We start from the raw sequence: 12,045 nt of genomic DNA on the forward strand, positions 1-12,045 counted from the left end.
GGAGTCATGCTGTTTACATATGGGAATGGTCCAGTCATGCGGCCGAGGGTCAGGATAGTGGACGTCCTCTCATTGGTTGCTGTTTACCCCAGTGTGAAGTGCTTCCCCATCTCGAGCTGGTTAGTGACATAATCTCCACTTAAGAGCAACACAGTGCAGACCATAAACACCAGCACTTAGCTAATAGCAGACATGTGGCAGCTGGCTCTCTCTCTCTCTCTCTCTCTCTCTCTCTCTCTCTCTCTCTCTCTTCATTGGTACCTCTACCCTCCTTTCATAGTTCTAGGTCAAGAGTCTGAAGGTGTTCACAAACCCCCTAGAGGTTCTTAATGGAACTGATGTTTGTGAGATAATAACAAAATATTGTGATAAATTAAAATCAATATTCTGAGTCAAGTCAGTTTACTCCTACCATATTGTCAACTCTCACACACATATATTTTTATGTTCATAATATATATTCAGTATGTGAAATAAAATCAATTAGTTTGCATGACGAATTGTGCTTCTTTAGCCCAATTTAAAATCATTATTAAATCAATAAAAGTCTCAAACTTTGATATTTCACATTCTACTGATTTTGAATGAAATTTGATGGGACGTTTCTTTTATGCAGTATGTGTTACCCCATCAAATATGGCTTAATATACTGGATAAAATATTAATCTCACAATATTGAGATCATATGATTTACTTTTTAATTTTAAACAGTCTAAACAAATAATTGGAAAAATATTTTTTTATTTACAATTTTAAGGGGTTCTAAAATTAAAAACTAAAAAAAAAAAACTTCCAGTTGTTTCTTCATTTTTTTTTCTTTCTTTAATAAAAATGTTGAGAATATTGTCTTAATTGAACATCATCACTTTCAATTTTGTAAGTTTTTTGTAAAACCCTTTAAAAAACAAATAATCATTATTAATCATACAGGAAGTTAGGAAGTGACATCATATTGAAGGGAATTGAAGAGCAAACATATCAGTAAGTATAAGCAATAAATTCCTATGGTCAAAAGCGTCAGTTAGATGACGTCTTGGGATGATAATGTGTTGATGAAACACAATAAACGCTGTTATGTTCTCTTGCGTTCGGATGCTGGTGTTTGTGAACGCAATGCTGAGACCCTTCTGGGAGAAAATTAGACTTTGACTCAGGCATTTCAAAACCACCAAACCAACATTTGAGATTATGTGATATGATTGGTGATATGAATCAACAAAGTAACTTGAGTTTTTTTGTACTGGATTGAGGGATTTATTTGTTAAATGAGCTTCCATCTTAGTTTATGTATGTCTTCTTATCGAATAAAAATGTATTCGACTCAATTGAGTGCATACATTTTTAAAACCTATGCACATCTTGCCTTTTCATAGCTATTGAAAGCTTACAGTGACTGTTACTACTATGCAAGTAGTCCATGTGATTTAATATTTGCTTGACTTTTTTATACATATTTTGATTGTTTTTCCCATCTTTTAGAACTAAATTACTATATACTATTCCATAATGTTTAGACGAATAGTTCTGTATCTAAAATCTAATAGGATGGTAAAGGGTAAATGGACTGCATTTATATAGCGCGCCGCTTTCACAGACCCAATGGCCACCAAAGCGCTTTACATATTGCCTCTCATTCACCCGTTCACTCACTCATTCATACACCGACGGCGGTGCCAGCCATGCAAGGCGCCATCCAGCTCGTGGGGAGCAGCTGGGGATGATCTGTTTTGGAAGCTTTATTAGCCAACAAACACACTTGCCATCTATGCTGAGTATGTAAAGGGAAATGATGTGATGGATTTAGTGTAGGCTGGTTGTGTACCAGAGGGTTTTGTGTCGGGAACATCTTTATGAATGAACTCTCATTGATGCTGTCCACCCGCTGAGTGCTGAGATTGTGTTGGTCTCTCGTTTTGAAGGCTGTTGTAAATCTGAGCGGCTGAGCGTCGTGTTAGGAAGAGAGCGTGTCAGTGCACAGGTCAGAGGAAAGGCTCTTTATCACAGTGGACGTCCTGTGGATGAACAGGCGCCAGAGACCCAACAGACTGGACATGTGTTGCACAATGACTCGCCACTCCATGTATCAGGACCTCCGGCCATCCCACTACACTTGAGCATTGCTTAAGTTAAGTGCTTGGACAGTGCCATGACAAGAAACAGCTCCCGTCCGGTAATGTGGCGCATTTCAGAGTGAAGCGGGATGTTAAATGAGACAACATGTAGGATGATACTTGATTTAATCCTTTGGGGTTGATTGGATGTTTAAAAGTGTCTGTATAAGACATGTAGTTGGAAATGTTACATCAGCTGAAAAGGAAAGTCATTTCACATATGAAGCTATATTAACATTTATATAGCATAGCATTAACATCTAAAGTATGAATGCAAACATTTTTTGAATAATGAACAGTATGGCCATCTAGTTGTCAATTAGTTGATTGGTGAGGTCTGATGCTAGATGCAAAAAAAAAAAAAAAAAAAAAATATATATATATATATATATATATATATTAGCTTTACAATTTTTATTTTTAAGACAATATTTTTGACTTTTAGTGCTATTTAGTGCCGTATATTTTATTACAAAAAATTTGGACAAATTATTGCCCATTGATTTATTAAGAGTTGGATATCTGTATACTCACGTAATTAATATATATATATATATATATATATATATATATATATATATATATAGTTATATTTTGTGACAACATTTTTAAAAATCAGCTTAGATTTGCAATCATTTCTTTATGTGAGTGTACATTGTGTATGCAGAGAAAGTAGAATATAATATATATATATATATATTATATATATTATATACTTTATATACAACGTTCTAAATTACATTCACATTTTTTGTGTGATATAAACAATCATAGATTCACACATTTGATATATAAATATATATATATAGCAAAAAAAATTTTTTTTTTTTTTAATAATGAACAGTATGGTCATCTAGTTGTCAATTAGTTGATTAGTGAGGTCAACTAGATGCAATTTAAATATATATTTATATATATATATATATCATTTTTTTTGTTTTCTGAAGTACCCAGGAATACCATATAAATCCCAAACAAAAAAAATTATATATATATATATATATATATATATATATATTGTTTTTTTGTTTTGTTTTCTAAAAAAGTACCCAGGAGTACCATATAATCCCAAATTTAGTATTATGGGATATCAAATATTAGCATGAAATTCTTTTTTTCTTTTGGTTATGGTTCCATAATAATACTATTTTATGGATTGTTTGTCTGTATATTATCTAAATAAATCCCAAATTCAGTGCCATGATATATCACACAGTACTGTGGTATTTTCATCTGATACCATCACTTTACCACAGTATCATTCTATTGCTTTTTTGGTGTGGCAACAAATTACACTATCACAGTTTGAGAACTAAATGGTGAGGGATTTCAGATGTCCATAAGGAGAAGTCGTTGTCTGAGGGCTGTGGTGTGGGTTAGTGCTGGCACTGTGGATCTGTGGTGTGGGTTGGCATGAAACGCTGGGCATGAACCACACAGACCCTTGAGACCTGCCCGCTGAAACACTGCTAAAGTGTGTCCTTCCCTCTTTGGGCCACGACCTCAAAGACCACACAGACTGCCGCTGATCACGCATGAGTGCGCACATACAAATAAACACGCTCATAAATGAACGACAAACCAGCTCTGCTGCACAATGGGCACACAGGCGTAGTTCTTTACTGTTGGCCTCGCTTTTTGTTGCAATTGAACCGTTTAAAGCAGGAGCGTGTGGACTGCTTTTCACAAAACTCATCCACACACACACACACACGCATACGCCAGCGCAGTCAGACAGTGAAACAGAAGGACCTTTGTGAAGTGTGGGACAGGCGTCATGTGAACACATGTAGCACATATTTAATCCTTATAATGACCACCACAAATCATAGACTGGGTAAATAGGAAATTGTAAGGGGTGAATCATGTTTGATAGATGTTATTATCTGGGTGGCTTTGCTAAGTGGGTTAGCACAGTGTGTGTACTGTATTGATAGATTTTCTGAAACCAAATCTGGACCTGGAAGTGGGGATTTGAAAGATTAGTGTAATTACAGTTGGCACTGATATACTATGCCATGTGTATGTGTGTTAGTATGCATTGGATTTTTTAAAAACATAAAATATGATATATATCGATCGCACATATGTGTATATTTAGAGGCTTGATGTATACTAAAGTTTCTAATAAAGTTTGAGGTCAGTAAGATTTTAATGTTTTTGAAAGAAGTCTCTCCTGCGCACAAAGGATGCATTTATTTAATCACAAATACAGTAAAAACTGTAATAATAATTTTTTTTAAATATTTCTGTGATCAAAGCTAAATTTTCAACATTATTACTCCAGTCTTGAGTGTCACATGATCCTTCAGAAATCACTCTATTGTGATGCACGACATTTCTGAATATTATCAATGTGCTGCTTCATATTTTTGTGGAAAATGCAATATTTTTTTCAGGATTCTTTGATAAACAGAAAGTTCAAAAGAACAGCATGTATTTGAAATATTGTTTTGTGACATTATAAATGTATTGTCACTTTTGATCAATTTAATGCGTCCTTGCAGAAAAAAAAGAATAAAATAAAACAACATTTTTTGCATGGGGTCATATACACTTTAGCTGTAAAACCAACATGTTTCTTCGATTTGGTTTTGATTTCTCTTAAAGAGAAAAGTGTAAAACAATGTAAACTAAAAGTAAATTAGGAGAAAATATGTGTGTATGTAATTTATGGCAACGGATGCTTGGTCTCCCTGCGTCGCTGTGGTAGGAAGTGTAAAATATATGTGTTTGCTTTAAGAGAGCTGTTATTTTTGTCTGCCTCCAAATAGCCAATGCAAACAGAGAAATGAAACACACACGCTCATTCACACACTAATGAACACAAACACAGAGCCAATATAATCACATTACACACGCTTTCAGTCACTACTTAAGAAATTGCATCGACGCATTCATTTGTAATATAAACTATAAATAAGCAGCACACATTTTTGTAGTGTGCTACTTTCACAATGTACATTTACTCGCCAGGTTGTGTGATTTTTGCTATGCTATCTCTCTTGTGTTTGAGTTTTCGCACAGTGGTGTTCATTTTACCATTGCACTCGTTGCCTGTTGAGTAATTTCCATGCGAGTTCAGAGTCGTTAACATCGCAGTTGGTTTGACCACAGACTGGCCTTGTTTCACTGTAAAGCTCTTTCACCTGGACCTGTTAATACCACTCGAAAATGTAGACAGTTCATGCAGTCAGCACAGAATTATGTTTAATATCAACCTGCATTTAAAGTATAGTAATAATATTTTGAATTACCACAATCACTGTAGGGTTATTATCATGAGCTAAAACTAATAAAACATGTTTGTTAATTGAAATAAATCTGAAAGAAACAATGATGCCACAACATTGCACAGCTTGGTTGTGAAACTGCCGAGATTAAAGGCAAGGCAAGATCCTCTGCTGAAGTCTATTGCAGATATATAGTCATACATGCGTCAACTTGCTCTCGAATGGCTTTGACCGTTCCAATATGACAGATGGATTATGTATAGCGGCCCATAGAGTGCATGTTTAATGTGTAATGAATATTTCCCTTTTTGTGTTTTTTTTTCCCAATATTTTTTTCCATAGTGGTTTTAAAAAGTCTTGATTAAAGTAAAGTGTTTCACAGTGCTTTAACTCATCAAAAGAAGTTTAAAGCAAAATTCTACTTTAAAAAAAAAAAAAATTATACAAGATTCAACTCATTATTTAAAAAAAACTCATCTCAATTCATTTGAACGTCATTTAAGTTGAAATGACTTAAACTTCCAAGTTTATTGTACTTAAAAATTTAAGGCATCTTTTTTTTTACAGTGAAATGGAATTAAAAATAATGAAGAAACATAACTACTCATTTACAAATAATATATTTTTATTGCAAAATATTCACATTTAAATATTTTGAGAGCAGATCGACTTGATTACATCATTCATGGGAGTGGCTTCATGCGAGTGGGTGGCGCTTATTTCGACTCTCTGATTGGTGTAATTTTCTGCACAGCATCATGGGTAATGTAGTTTTTCCACCACAAAATGAGCTGTTAAACTCGATTATTTTAAAATTAAGCTGAAGTAATGTGGACTGAAGTTAACAACCTGGTAGATCACAGTAAGGCTGTTTTTAAAGGTTTATAAGTTATCAATTTCCCTATGAAGAGAATGAGTTTTTACTCCCGTAAAAACGCTGTTGGCCTGATGAGGCATCTATATATATACTGTATAGATGACTAAACCTGTGTTTGTGTTGCTGAGTGTTCTGATGCATGTGTTTCCACTTGGCTTCAGACATCACGTGTCCTGCAAATTGAATCAGATTTTTAGTCTCCATATGCGTAAGTGCAGTGATAATAGTCATGTGCAACCATACATGACTTACACCTCTCACGCCCCATTACTGCAGCCCACTCTGGTTTATACAGTTTGTAAAATATCTCTCCATATCATTCCGCCTCCGTAGTTCAGGCTCCTGTGCACTGGAATTCTGGGTGATTATCGGGGGGAGGTAGTGTTTCACTGGCCATGCTGTGATGGTATCTCTCTGGTTCTTTACAGACAGGATGGTGCCACAAGCTCCGGAACCAGTAATGGGGCCAGTCGCTACTATTACGCCACTCTATTTCTGTCCTAAACCCGTCGTTACAGGCTGTTAGGCTTGAGATCTACTTCTCTGAGAATAATTTCATGATCCATTAGGCCGATCCCCCTTTTTCTCAGGCAGTCTGGATAATTCTGTGGTGTTTGCTAATGCTATAAGGACACTACTATAAGGATAACTCGTCTTACTTGATTTTCATCAGATGTACAATAAAACAAAATTAGTTTGGCTCTTAGCTCTATTAGGGGTGGGTTAACCCTGTTTTTATTGATTTAATATTTTGTATTTTTATGAGATTTTATGGAACTAAATTATTTTATGAAACAGTTATGATCCACTTTTTAAGGATAGTCCTGAAAATTAAATTTCTAATTTTCACAGACTTAAGTTTGGTCTCTTTTTAAAGCAGATTATTGCTGAAGTGAAATGTTTAAAAAGTGAAACTTTAAAAAGTTATAGAGGTTCATTATTATGAAAAAGGCATAATGTGTATGAAATTTATATGGTTTAACTCTAAAACTGTGAGAAACCCAAGCCATAAATCTAAACTTAAATCTAACATAAATCTAAAGTTGTGTTCCAAATTAGAAAAAAAAGGTTTTGTTTGGTCGTAGTACCAAATTTTTCCACTAGATGAATTTTGTTTCCCATTTATTTGCAATGGGGTCTAATTTTTCGGTCAAAAATGATCGAAAAGCACCAGAGGGTTGCAGATACAATAATCTTTGTGCTTTTTAACTTTTTGAAAAAAAAAAAATGTCTCAGCTTTCAAATTAAGTCAGTTATATTACAAAAAATTCTTACAATAAACGTAATTTTGATGCTCTTTAATGTGTCTCTGTTAGTTAGTTAGTTAGTTAGTTAGTTAAATAACTCTTGTAACAATTTGATAGATAAATGTATTTATTTATTTATTTATTTATTCTTAACCTGGGGATATCTTAGGATTGTCTTAATTAAATGTTAAAATATATATTTTTTTTATGACAGCCACCATGTAAATTGTTATAATTCAATGACGGATTGGAGTTATATCATTAGAAAGTTGGTATAAAATCGTCCTTATGTGCAATTGTATACAGCTTACTTTATAACAGAGTGCTGATTATCATATCTAAAAAATAAATAACAGTGGAATTTGATAGTTTGGGATATATTTTTAGTTTAACTTCAACTTGTATTATTATAGTAATGTACAAAGTTCTCCCTATAGTTCACAGCATAATTTGAGAGATTTTTTTTCCGTAAGATAAATTAACATGTACAGTCCCTGAAACATTTCCAAATTAATCAATATTGAATGTAAATTGAAATTAAATCTCATTCTGGAATCTCATTCTAAAATGTTTAGTTTTTTTGCTTCAAATTTTAAATTAAGTTTTAAACCCAACGGTTGAGTTTGTCCATTTGACCCAAACATGGGTTGAAACAACCCAGCCTTTTTTAGAGTGTTGTATCAATACCAAGCCCTTCTTCCCATCCAAACCCAATGGCTTTTCTCCATTTTATACCTAGTCTTTCTCAAACAAGAGGATGAACTATAAATACAGTGATTCCCGCTGCTAGGTTGCATGAGGGCGAATTTGATAAAAACAACACGCCTGTCAACTGCAGACGAATCTCCATCCGAGAACGCTGAGCATATGGTGCCGTTTGGTTGAACCCTTTGTTGAATTGCTTTTGTTTAATTTCTCATGCGCCTGCTTAAGAGAATGCAAAGATATTTCTGTTTATCCTGCTAATGGAATTTAGATTTGTGTAATGGCTTTGAGTAAATGTTTATGGTCGTGGAAAGGGAAAATAAATCATGCCGGTGACGATTTCAAGAACGAGCAACACCAACAGACGCTCGGCCAACCGTAAACATTGCTGATTTTGCAAACTAGATCTCGAAGAACAAATCACAAATGTTTAGTCTCATCTTATTTATCTCTGCGATGACATTGTTGTGTGTTTATCAGTTTGTCCGTTTGGCGCCATCCTCCTGTGAGCGCCATCTCAATCGCTCTCTGGTATCACCTCATTACTGTGATTGTGAGGCGCAATAGTGCGCTGCCTGCACATCTGCAAGATGTCACATTTAGCCAATAAAGCGAACATAATCGTCATAGTTCGTTGAAATAGGGAGTGTTGAAATATATATTTGTGCAATGAAACAGAAAAACTTGGAAAACCGACTTTAGAATTACTTTTCAAGATGCCTGTGTTGGAGATTCGTTGGTTCTTTGCAGCTTTGAAAGCTTTAATAGTTGACTGAAAAAAAGTGTCATTTATTTACTCACCCTTATGTTGTATAAAATCCACATGCTGGTGTTTATTCAGAATTTTGAAATGTTTTTATACAGCACTTTTCCATACAATGACAGCCTGTCAAACACTAAAAAAAGACAAACAAGGTATCATAAAACCTTTCATGTGAAAACTTGGAATACAATGCATGAGCCATATTAACTTTTTATGATGCTTTTTACAGTATGGTGCTTTTCTCATTGGAGCTTGACAGTTACCAACTGTCATTTTATGGAGAAGTGCAGTGTAAATATTCATTTACTTGCATGCAATGCAGTTACATGCAAAAAAATAACAGCGTATCGTTTTTGGAGTAACAATAATATTCGCAACTTTCCATCCAAGTTATGCACAAAATTGGAATATCGCATAAAATATTTGCCAATAAAGCACTATTTCCATCCCATGTGTGCCAGTTCCTGGCAATTTGGTGCAAAATAACTTTAAATATCTAATAAAAATGGAAGTTGCAGCAATTTCTGATTTTTTTCGTACAACATAAATGCAAAATGCAGTAAATCTTGCGCTCAGATGCCTGATTTGGGGATGCAATCCTATAAGACAGTTCTTGGAGGGAATTAAACCAAATCATTTTGATGACAGACTTTATCTCAGACATTTCAGAACGACCAAACCAACATTTGAGATGCTGTGCGATGCGATTGGTCCGCTGGTTATTCTAGCTATCCAATCATGTCCTCTAAGCAAAGTCATGTGAGTTTTTTGCTGAGCGTTAAGGGATTTAAAGGGATACTTCACCTCTGGAAAGATGAATGTGTATTTAAAATGGGTCATTTATGTAGAAATGTGAAATTATTTTTGAATTTGGAGCTTTCTAGACTGAGAAAAGCCAGAAAATGTATTTGTGTGGATGAAAGACAACAACTCCCAGAATGCACTTGCTTCGCTGCCTAGGAGGCCACGCCTACCAGTAACAGAGCGCAGTAGTTAAACAACAAGTCTAGGCTACTAGTGAGTCTCCGTGATGAGTCTGCCCGAAAATGTGTTTCGAGATCGCCCAAAATGTCCGGGATTCGGCTTTTGCGTTCTACAGTCGCCATTCATCATGTTTACTGTGGCGAGCGGGACGAGTGAGGGCCGCGGGAGAACGGCGCGAGGCCGGGGGCGTGATTACAGCCGAGCGACACCTGTGAGACGCACCGGTCTCGTATCTCTCACGGAGGCAATGTTAAAACGCACATCAACCGATCACTTGTTTAGCGCTCATGTAAACACTACATTCAGATTCACCAATCAGAATGAATTCAGTTAGATTGAAACAAAAGCTGTGCATGTAAACAATGAATGGCGACTGCAGAAAGCAAAAGCTGAATCCCGGACATCGACGGCCGGATATGTCCAGGAAAAAGAGGATGGGAACAAGAGCCGGCTAGCTTAGCTTCCAAAAAAAGATGGCTGACACTATGTGTTAAAAAATTTTCCACCTCAATTTAGCGCATCTGTTTTTCCCCCACATTTTTAGAATTTATGTTGTTGAAGTTTTTTTGGGGGGGTTTTTTTTGGACAAAAACAGTGATGATTTCAAGATGCTTGTTTTTTTTCCAAGCACCTGGTCTAGCTGTTGTGGTAGTATGTCAATGAGCTTCTTGACCCCTAGGCCCTGGTGCTATCAGGTTCAGTTATCGAATGACCAAATAAAGCTTCACTGAGCCAAGAAAAAGAGACTATGGCTGGGTATTGAAGGCTTGATCAGCGGCCCGTGCCATCAGATAGAGACAGAGAGGGTGCTTTGGCAGACCTGGTTTCCAGGGTGCAGTCAGGCACAATGGAGCCCAGTGTCATCCGGGGACGCCTGCTACAATCAGGCTTCTTCAACTGACCACCAACATGAATGGAGAGCTGCAATGAGGAGGGTCTTTGGGCAAGGACAATATTTATCTGGTTAACTCAATTTAAACGGATAACCCCTGCTCTCTGAAGATAGAGTTTGCTCGTGATTAAGTGCAGCCAAGCGGCAAGAGAGATGAGATTGAAATGACTAGATTTCCTACAATACACACCATCTATGGACAGACAAAAGTATACACTACCGTATATTAGTAACTTGAAGTAAGTTTATATATATATATATAACATGAAGAAACAATAGCCTAAAAAATAATGAATTTTATTTCCGCCACGGAATAAAAATAATGTAAAACTTAATTGCGACTTTTTATCTCACAATTTTGACTTTTTTTTTTTTCCCAAAATTACGAGTTAACATCTAGTTTCTCAGAATCGCCTGATATAAAGTTTCCAATTGCGAGTTATAAAGTCAGAATAGCAGGAAGATGTAATCAACGGCGAGTTTATACTGTATCTCACAATTCTTTTTTTTCTTACAATTACACTAAGTATATTAGTAACTTGAAGTAAGTTTATAACATGAAGAAACAATAGCCTCTTTAGCATCACCACAGCCCAAACATGCTAAAAAATAACAAATCTAATTTGTTTTACATAAAGAAAAATGTAAAACATAATTGCGACTTTTTATATCACAATTCAGACTTTTTTTCCTCAGAATAGCCTGATATAAGTTTCCAATTGCGAGTTATAAAGTCAGAATTGCGGGATATAAGATGTAATCAAAGGCGAGTTTATATCTCACAATTCTTTTTTTCTGACAATTATGAGTTTCTCAGGATATAAAGTCAGTTGCGAGAAATAGTCAGAATTGCGAGGTATAAACTTATATAATAGATATAATCAACTAATTCGGGCTTCTTTTCTTAGAATTGTGATGTAAACCTGCAATTGTGAGTTATAAAGTCCAATTCTGAGGGAAAAAGACTGACTTTTGGCCTTGAACACGCAATTGCAAGAAAGTTCTCTTATTTAGCTGAACATTTTCAATCCAAGACTTTTAAATGATAGATTTTTACAAATTTTTTAAAAGTGTTAATCTAATCATTTCAGGTTCACTGTTTGTATTTTACATTTTAAATGTGTACAGTAGGTTTGTCTTTGTATGCATGCTTAAATTTGGACGAGAATGGGCTCGGATCTCTTTTAAATCAGTGCTGTAACGGCCAGCTTGATTACAGGAAATAATTTTGGG

The 12,045-nt window shown here is 35.3% G+C and overlaps 1 long non-coding RNA gene across 2 annotated transcripts in view; it reads left to right on the plus strand.

Moving 5' to 3' along the window:
- LOC148977116 (uncharacterized) overlaps positions 1 to 12,045 on the plus strand; it is a 60,398-nt gene continuing 48,353 nt past the window's right edge. For both annotated transcript variants that reach the window (XR_016145471.1, XR_016145472.1), the window contains exon 1: positions 1 to 119. This is a non-coding gene — a long non-coding RNA (uncharacterized LOC148977116). The remainder of the gene's footprint in view (positions 120 to 12,045) is intronic.

The sequence above is a fragment of the Pimephales promelas genome, chromosome 11 (assembly GCF_988280905.1).
Source record: "Pimephales promelas chromosome 11, fPimPro1.hap1.1, whole genome shotgun sequence".
NCBI classification, from domain to species: domain Eukaryota; kingdom Metazoa; phylum Chordata; class Actinopteri; order Cypriniformes; family Leuciscidae; genus Pimephales; species Pimephales promelas.